The 8264-nt window shown below is 32.2% G+C and overlaps 1 pseudogene; it reads right to left on the reverse strand.

Moving 5' to 3' along the window:
- Positions 1-226: 226 nt before the first annotated feature.
- On the reverse strand, positions 227-6827 carry LOC107849125 (annotated as a pseudogene).
- Positions 6828-8264: the final 1437 nt, after the last annotated feature.

Raw genomic sequence — 8264 nt, forward strand, 5'->3', positions numbered from 1 at the left:
TTTGTGACGTCTTGTAGCCTATCTCTCCCAGTTTATATGAAATATTTTTTTTAATAAGTTCCAAAAGAATGATACATCTGCACATTAAAAATAATTTGACTCTAAAATGTCTAATTTATTCTTAATGAAATAATTTATAGCCACATAAATATTTATGACTTATTTTAGATCACAAATTTTAACACTCTTTCTTTCTTTCTTAAGTTCTACGCCAAGTCAAACTAAATCAAATAAATTGAGACGGAGAGATTATTAATTTTGTCAAATTAATGTGAGAGGAACCTCCTTCCTCCATAGCCTTTCTTACCATTTCCCCAAGTCTTTTAGCACGCTCTCTTTTCGTTTTTGCTTCCTCTTCTTTACCCATAACTCTTTCAATGACCATCTTAATCTCATCTTTGTTCACTTGTGTACCGGTTTTTTCTTCATCTAAAAACATCACTGGATTCTCCATGCCAACTTTCACTCTTGAGTACATTCACAATGAGCCTCTCATTACAAAATTGCGCAGCAAATAGCGGCCAAGTGATCATTGGGACTACAACAGATATCCCTTCTATGATCGAATTCCTTCCACAATGTATTGGTGTAATATCCCGCAAATTACAATAGTTACAGTTGAAATAATAAAATGAACAAAAATTGAAGAAAATAAGATAATCTTCTTTTTGGCTGAGGCATGAATATCTCGCTCTCTTTAAGGAGATTCAAGCCCATTGCGGCATAATCTACACTGATCCAACAGTAACCTCTTAACTTATTCCCTCCAGGATACAACAACCCATCAACGATGTACAACTCAAGAAACTTCGAATTAGCTGAAGAGTTCAAAGCTCCACCATAAGAACACCTTCCTTCAACATATATTTACTCTGTTTGTATAGTGAATATAGTTAAAGACTTAGAATATTTTATTGTCTAATCTCTTTCTTTCACTAATGTAATTACTCTCTTTTGTATAGTGAATATAGTTGTAGACTTAAAATATTTTCTTTGACTCAATTCTCTCTTTCACTGCTACACACTATAATCTTTTTCACACTTACCATATTTCCTTTACATGCAATAACCTGCAAGACCACACCTATATATAGGTGAGGTATTCATCTTTGTATTGAATAGAAAGAATATGGTGTAATAAAGTGGTACATGAATATTCTATAGGTCATAAATGTTATAAGAATTACAAGAGTAATGAGATAGACTAATGGTAGATGTTACAAGAACTAAATATCACATTCTGCCATAAAATAATGAGTGAAATAAAGTTTTAGTGGTTATAAGAGTTGCACAAAGTAAATACTCACTTTTACTCTTAATAATATTTCACTAATGTGCATTGGAGAAGTGTAACCATCAACAACACACTTTGTCATTTGATATAATGCATTTTAATATAATTAAAATATTAAAATGCACTAACATTTCCCCACTCATTTTAATATTCAAATAAGAGAGTTTTTCACCAATTTAGTTGAAGAGAGACTACTATGCATAATGAATGTGTGCGCTGCATTGAACCTCCACTTAGTAAAACAATAACATTTACTCCAGAGTCAATAGTGGTCTCAGACTTGAACTATGACTGCTTAAGGAAATTAAAGTATTACTGCCTACACACAATAGTCAAGGTACTGACATAAGCTTTAATATCTAGCACATTACGATCATGTACTATACCGATTTTTCATGAGCGTTTTTGAGAATAAGCCCTATTCTCATAGAAAGCGGCCTACTTTCATACTCGCATAGGTGCAATCTGTCAAGGGTGGTCCTATAATTTTGACACCTCATTCATACGAGATATTAATTTCATTAAGAGTTCTTAGACTTAACCTTCTGAAATCATCACAGGAACAAAATTCACTCACATCATAGGAAAGATTAAATAATGGTGCATCTCACACCAAGTCACCATATGATTCAATTCGTTCTTCCCATTGAACCTTCTTATAGGATCTCTAGTCCCCAAGTTGGGTTTCCTCATATAAGACTAATAATTTTTTAAAGGTTTTCTTCCTCTCCCTCTATGTGATTTAGACAATTGTTTTGCTAAGGCTTGGACTAGTTCATCTGCAAAATTATCACAAAATTAACACAATTAATATTGGTATACCATTGATCAATATGATCTCATAATATTGTATTTTTTTCCTTATGGTCTAAATTTATCATTATAATAATGGTTTATACTCTACCAATAAATTTTGATGCTATCACAATAACTCAAAATTAGAGAAATCAATTTCTTAAAATAAAGTGATAATTGATCAATTCACTTTTTCACTAGTTGAAACTAAAATAATTAGTTCAACCTGTACGATAGAGTTAGCAAATAATAATTTGTTTTTTTATTTCAACAAATAGCACCAAGCTTTTTTCATTTTGCATCAAAAATAATTTTAAGTACAATAAGATTTATTTTAATAAAACAAGCCACAACTTTTTTCAAGTAAATATACCCATTTTGCTGGTATAACTTGCTTAAGTACTTTTACACAATTTCAGGTCAAGTGCAACTAGCCATATATCTCATATTTTATTAGGCTAGTAAACTCCTTTTTTTTCACACCACTTTCATATATTTGAATCAAAAGGAGTTGCATGACCCATACAATCAAGAAAATGTATATCACAATTTTTGTTTTTCACCATATTGTGACATGTCAAAGAAAAATTCATCACATAATTTAAGTATTTTTATTTCAAGAATAAAATTTATCTCACCCAAACATTTAATGTCAAATGACTACTCCACATTTTTTATCCTTTCTTTGATAACATGTTAGGGCAAAATTTAAAGACATCAAGATATATGAACGTGATAATATGTGATTTATTCCAACACTAATTATGCACTTGTAACACTTTTTTAACACATTCTCAAAAGTGCAAACATTACATTTTTCATGATGATATTTTTCTCATTTCATTAACCCCCATTATTTTGAGCATTTGAAATACCACTTTATGTTTATGAAAAGTAGTATCATTTTATTCCAAAAAACAAAGATTAGGTAAAAAAAAAAATTACCCTTTCTCCGCAACAAATAGAAAAGTTTTTTACCCTTCACCCCCTTGAGTTGATCAAGTAGAAAGATACTTTACTTGTTATATCTTCCAACTCTTGAAGAAACTAGTGACAGTGAGATGTTGATCTCTCATCTTGATATCCACGATTTTTCAAATTGTAACAAAACATGAATCTCCTTAAAATTATTGTTGTAATATACCATAGTAATCAAATTACAGTTGAAAATACAAAAAAGTGAGAAAATAAAATAATCTTTTTCTAAGTCTACAACTATATTCACTATACAAAAGAGAGTATATTAGTGAAAGAAAGAGTTGAGAAAAAAGAAAATATTCTAAGTCTTTAACTATATTCACTATACAAAGGGAGTAAATATATGTTGAAGGAAGGTGTTCTTATAGTGGAGTTTTGGACTCTTCAATTAATCCGGAATCGCTTGAGTTGTACATCGTTGATGGTTGTTGCATCCTGAAGGAGACGAGTCAAGAGATACACTGTTGGATCGATGCAGATTATGCCACAGTGGACTTGAATCTCCTTAAAATTGTTGGTGTAATATACCACAAATTACAATAGTTATAGTTGAAATAATAAAATAAACAAAAATTAAAGAAAATAAGATCATCTTCTTTTTGGCTGAGGCGCGAATATCTTGCTCTCTTTAAGGAGATTCAAGCCCACTGCGGCATAATCTACACTGATCCAACAGTAACCTCTTAACTTATTCCCTCCAGGATACAACAACCCATCAACGATGTACAACTCAAGTAACTCCGGATTAGTTGAAAAGTCCAAGGCTCCACCATAAGAACACATTCCTTCAACATATATTTGCTCTTTTTGTATAGTGAATATAGTTATAGACTTAGCATATTTTCTTTGTCTCAACTTTTTTTCACTAATATAATTACTCTCTTTTGTATAGTGAATATAGTTGTAGACTTAAGAATATTTTCTTTGACTCAACTCTCTCTCTTTCACTACTACACACTATAATCTTTTTCACACTTACCATACTTCCTTTACATGCAATAACATGTAAGACCACCTCTATTTATACGTGAGGTATTCATTCTTGTATTTAATATAAATAATATGGTGTAGTAAAGTGGTACATGAATGTTCTATAGGTTACAAATATTACAAGAGTAATAAGGTAGACTAATAGTAGATGTTATAAGAACTAAATGTCACATTCTACCATAAAATAATGAGTGAAATAAAGTGTTAGTGGTTATAAGAGTTACACAAAGTAAATACACACTTTTACTCTTAATAATATTTCACTAATGTGCATTGGAAAAGTGTAACCATCAATAACACACTTTGTCATTTGATATAATACACTTTGATATAATTAAAATATTAAAATACACTAACACAATTTTTCAAGAATCCCCCGTTCGAAGGGTGTGATAATATTAGTACTTGTGGTGGCCAACCATGGATTAGAATCCCCTATTTTTGAACTCTTTCCTCAAAGTTCTCTTCATTTAGCCATTTCCTAAATTCATTTGATATATGTCTGATGACCCATATGAAGGATCGTTTAGATGACTCTAAGCCAAGTGCAAGTTCTTGACATACCTAATAGTTCTATCATTTGTGGTGTTGGCAAGCGCAATAGACTCCCAAGACAAACAAATAGCACAGAATCTGGTTCTCTAGAATCAAGCCATTTTAGGCAGTGGTGTTCATCAATTGATGCTTTGTTTCCTGTTTCAACTTTGTCTAGTTTCTCTTTGTTGCATAAGGAAACAAGACCCATTGTCCAAAGCTTCTTATCTTACATAGTATAATTAAGCTAGATAAATAATTTGTTCTATATAAAACTTTAAGCTTTTAGATAAGATAATTACATAATTAAACATGTTATCGGCATTTGAAAATCAAAGTGTCACTCATAAGCATAAATATTTTTAATGTTTAATGAAAAAGAATCAAGATCACACGTGCTAAGAAATAATATATTCATGTAGTTTTAAAATTCAGCTTTACCTTTGGCCTTTTTCACTCCTTCCACATATTCTTGTTCCAACTACTCAAAGTTATTCACCACAACTCCGTAAGTTCCATCCCTTGTATCCTTCATTTGATCTCCAAATTCTCTTCATTAAGGATTGCTTAGATCCACCAAGGATTTTAGTTAAGCTTTGATTATTTTAACTTTGTTCGAAAATCTATGCACTTAAGTACCCAGTGTCAGAATTAGTGTTCTCCAACAACTTCCCATCTCTCAAATTGTGCAAGCACAATAAATAAAAGTAGCCCATCACATCGAAAACAATCCTTGGAATGTTTATTATCTTGGCAACTTTAGTTGTCCAAGGGAAATTAGGTAGTTTGGTTTCAAATCTTTCAGCAGTTCGTCAACTTATGTCTTAAGAATTTGAGTAGCAATAAAGAAATTTCTCAACATATCTAGTGATGGAATCATGTCATAATTTTCATACCCTTGTGGTAGCCCTGCCTCCAAGTTTGGAAAATAGAGGTGAACTACATTAACTTTTAGTCTTGTTTCTATTGCAAAAGAAATAACACAATTGAACCTGACATTTAAAGGTGTCATAAGAATTATGATGAAAGCACTTCTTTATGCCAATAAACGAGATATAAGCACTTCTTTGTGCCAATAAATGAGCTATGTCTATCATAGGGATGGTATGTCCTTGTGCCATGAAAGAAAGCAGCACAAAATATGGTTGCTCATTGTGATGACTGAGAACTACAATTTTGATGTGTGTAATATTACCCTCGGGGCCTGGTTTAGGATTGCTTGTTTTTATATATGAAAATACTCGGCAGAAAGCCTTGGGGGAAAAGGAAACTTGTGGTGCATATTCCTTTTTTTTCTTCTTTTGCTACTTGGAGGCCACGCCTCCGTATGAGTTTCTCTTTGTTTTGTCTATCCAAGAAAAAGCTTCTGATAAAGAGGGATCCATACTTACTAAAGGCAGTTAGCTAAAAGTGACAAAAGAGTTTGAAAATGGGGTGTAGGTGACTCAAGTCTTAATAATTGATTGGAGGTGACAATTACTTTATTATGGATTAAAAAAATTAGAAAAGTTTGAGAATAGCCCACAGGTTTTTAAAATTTGCACTTTGATCCAAATATTAATCTAATATAACAAAAAATAGAGGGGAAAAGATGTGTTTCTCTCTCTTCTCATCTAATGTTGTTTTCTCTCTCTTAGTGATTTTTGTTGTTCATTATTGTTGCTTATTTATTCATCATCTTCTGTTTTATTATCATCTTCTTCTTCATTATCTTCATCTTCTATTTTATTATCATCTTCATCTTCTTCTTGTTGACCATTATTGTTATTATCGCTACTGATGCTATCTGACCAACTTCTTAGGTCAAATTTTGTTTCATACATCACTTTCCACTTTGGCATTACTTCATAGGAGACTTTGATAAATCAAATTATGATTTTTAGTTGAATTTGTCATCTGGGTAATTGCTATTATGCTGTTTTTTCAACAATAAATAGCACGCAAACACGAATGCAACATAAGATCTATCTGTTTAAATAGAATACAAATCTGTTGCGACAGATGAGCCATTTATTACAATGGAAGACTCATATGTTGGATCTATGTTTATGGTTCTATAGTGTCATAATATGAATCAAATAGATAGGTCATCTATTGCAACATATAGCCCATCTGTTGCAACAAACTAAATGTCTATCGCAACGGACGAGTTATCTGTTGCAACGGGGTAAATATCTATCGCATCAGACTGGTAACCTGTTGCAACAGAACCTGAAATCGATTCCAACAGATGCATCGTCTACTATAATAGAGTAAATATCTATCGCAATAGATTAGTAACTTATTGCAATAGAACCTAAACTCGATTCTAACAAATGCATCATCCGTTGCAACAAAGTAAATATCTATCGCAACAGGTTAATTATCTATTGCATCATGTCACTCATCTATTGGAATCAGCTTCAAAGGCTCCTTAGTATTGTACCATCTATCCCAACAAGAGCTTTATATGTTGTAATAGATGTATAGTTTGTTGCAACATATGATTCACCTATTACAACAGATGACTCGACTGTTAAAATCAGCTTTAGGAGTATAAAATGAATCCAAATAGGTAAGTAATCTGTTGCAACTGATCACTTACCTGTTGCAATATATTTTTCACATGATGCAATAGATTACATATCTATTGGGGTTTATGTTATGGCACTATGAAATCACTATTAATTTTATTATGATATCATTATCAACTTTTTTAAAAAAAATAATTATATTTAAGTACCGTTAATGGAGGGATCAATAACAATAGGGGTGGATTGTCATGGTCAATGGATTGATAATAACAATCGATATGCATGGCATTGGAAGGAGGGTGAAATGCTAGAGACGATAGCTTTGATAGTCCAAACTGATGTTTTGTATAATGATTTTGTGAACTTAATCATCAGCTATTGTAGACTAAATTATCAATCAGAAGAACTCATCATCATGTACATGCACAGCTCTTTCAAAAATCAAAGGGTACTACCTTTCAAGATAACCGATCAGGTTTGGTTGCATGGTTATCTTAGTGATTTATCTAGTTCTGTGTTAAAGGTGTACGTGGTTAAAAAAATAAGAGAGAATCAAAACCAGAATGTAAAAGAAGAAGAATAACAAGACATCTTTGATGTTAGGTTGGATGATCTAGACATGAATATTCCATATAATAAAATACCTACGCCCGTTGCTGCGAGTAATATAGTGGGCAGTTCTTCTTAATCAACACAACCTAGTAATCATCAAAATGATGAGAGAATGTCATTCAAGAACAAGAAAGAACTATCTACTACTTTGGTTAGGGAAACACGAGCATGGGTATGCAGTTCTCGATACCTACCGTTACATGCTTGAGTCCAAAAATCCCAGAAGTAAGACGGCATTGCATGTTAATAAAAATAGAATGTTCAAGTACTTTTTTGTATCCTATGGTGCTTGGATTCAAGGTTTTCAACATTTGAGAAAAGGAATAGCCGTCGACGGGACCTTCTTGAGGAGCAGTTACAATGGAGTTCTGCTAGCGGCAGTGGCGTAGAATACAGAGAATCATATCTTTCCTGGCACTTTTTGTGTTGAGAACAAGGAATGTGATGCCTTTTATGGATATTTTTTGAACAACTGCAAAGCTAAGTTGAAGATACCAAAGAGTTGTGTTTTGTTTCAGATAGGCATCCAAGTATTCAAAAGATAGGTT

The sequence above is a fragment of the Capsicum annuum genome, chromosome 12 (genome assembly GCF_002878395.1).
Source record: "Capsicum annuum cultivar UCD-10X-F1 chromosome 12, UCD10Xv1.1, whole genome shotgun sequence".
In the NCBI taxonomy this organism is placed as follows: domain Eukaryota; kingdom Viridiplantae; phylum Streptophyta; class Magnoliopsida; order Solanales; family Solanaceae; genus Capsicum; species Capsicum annuum.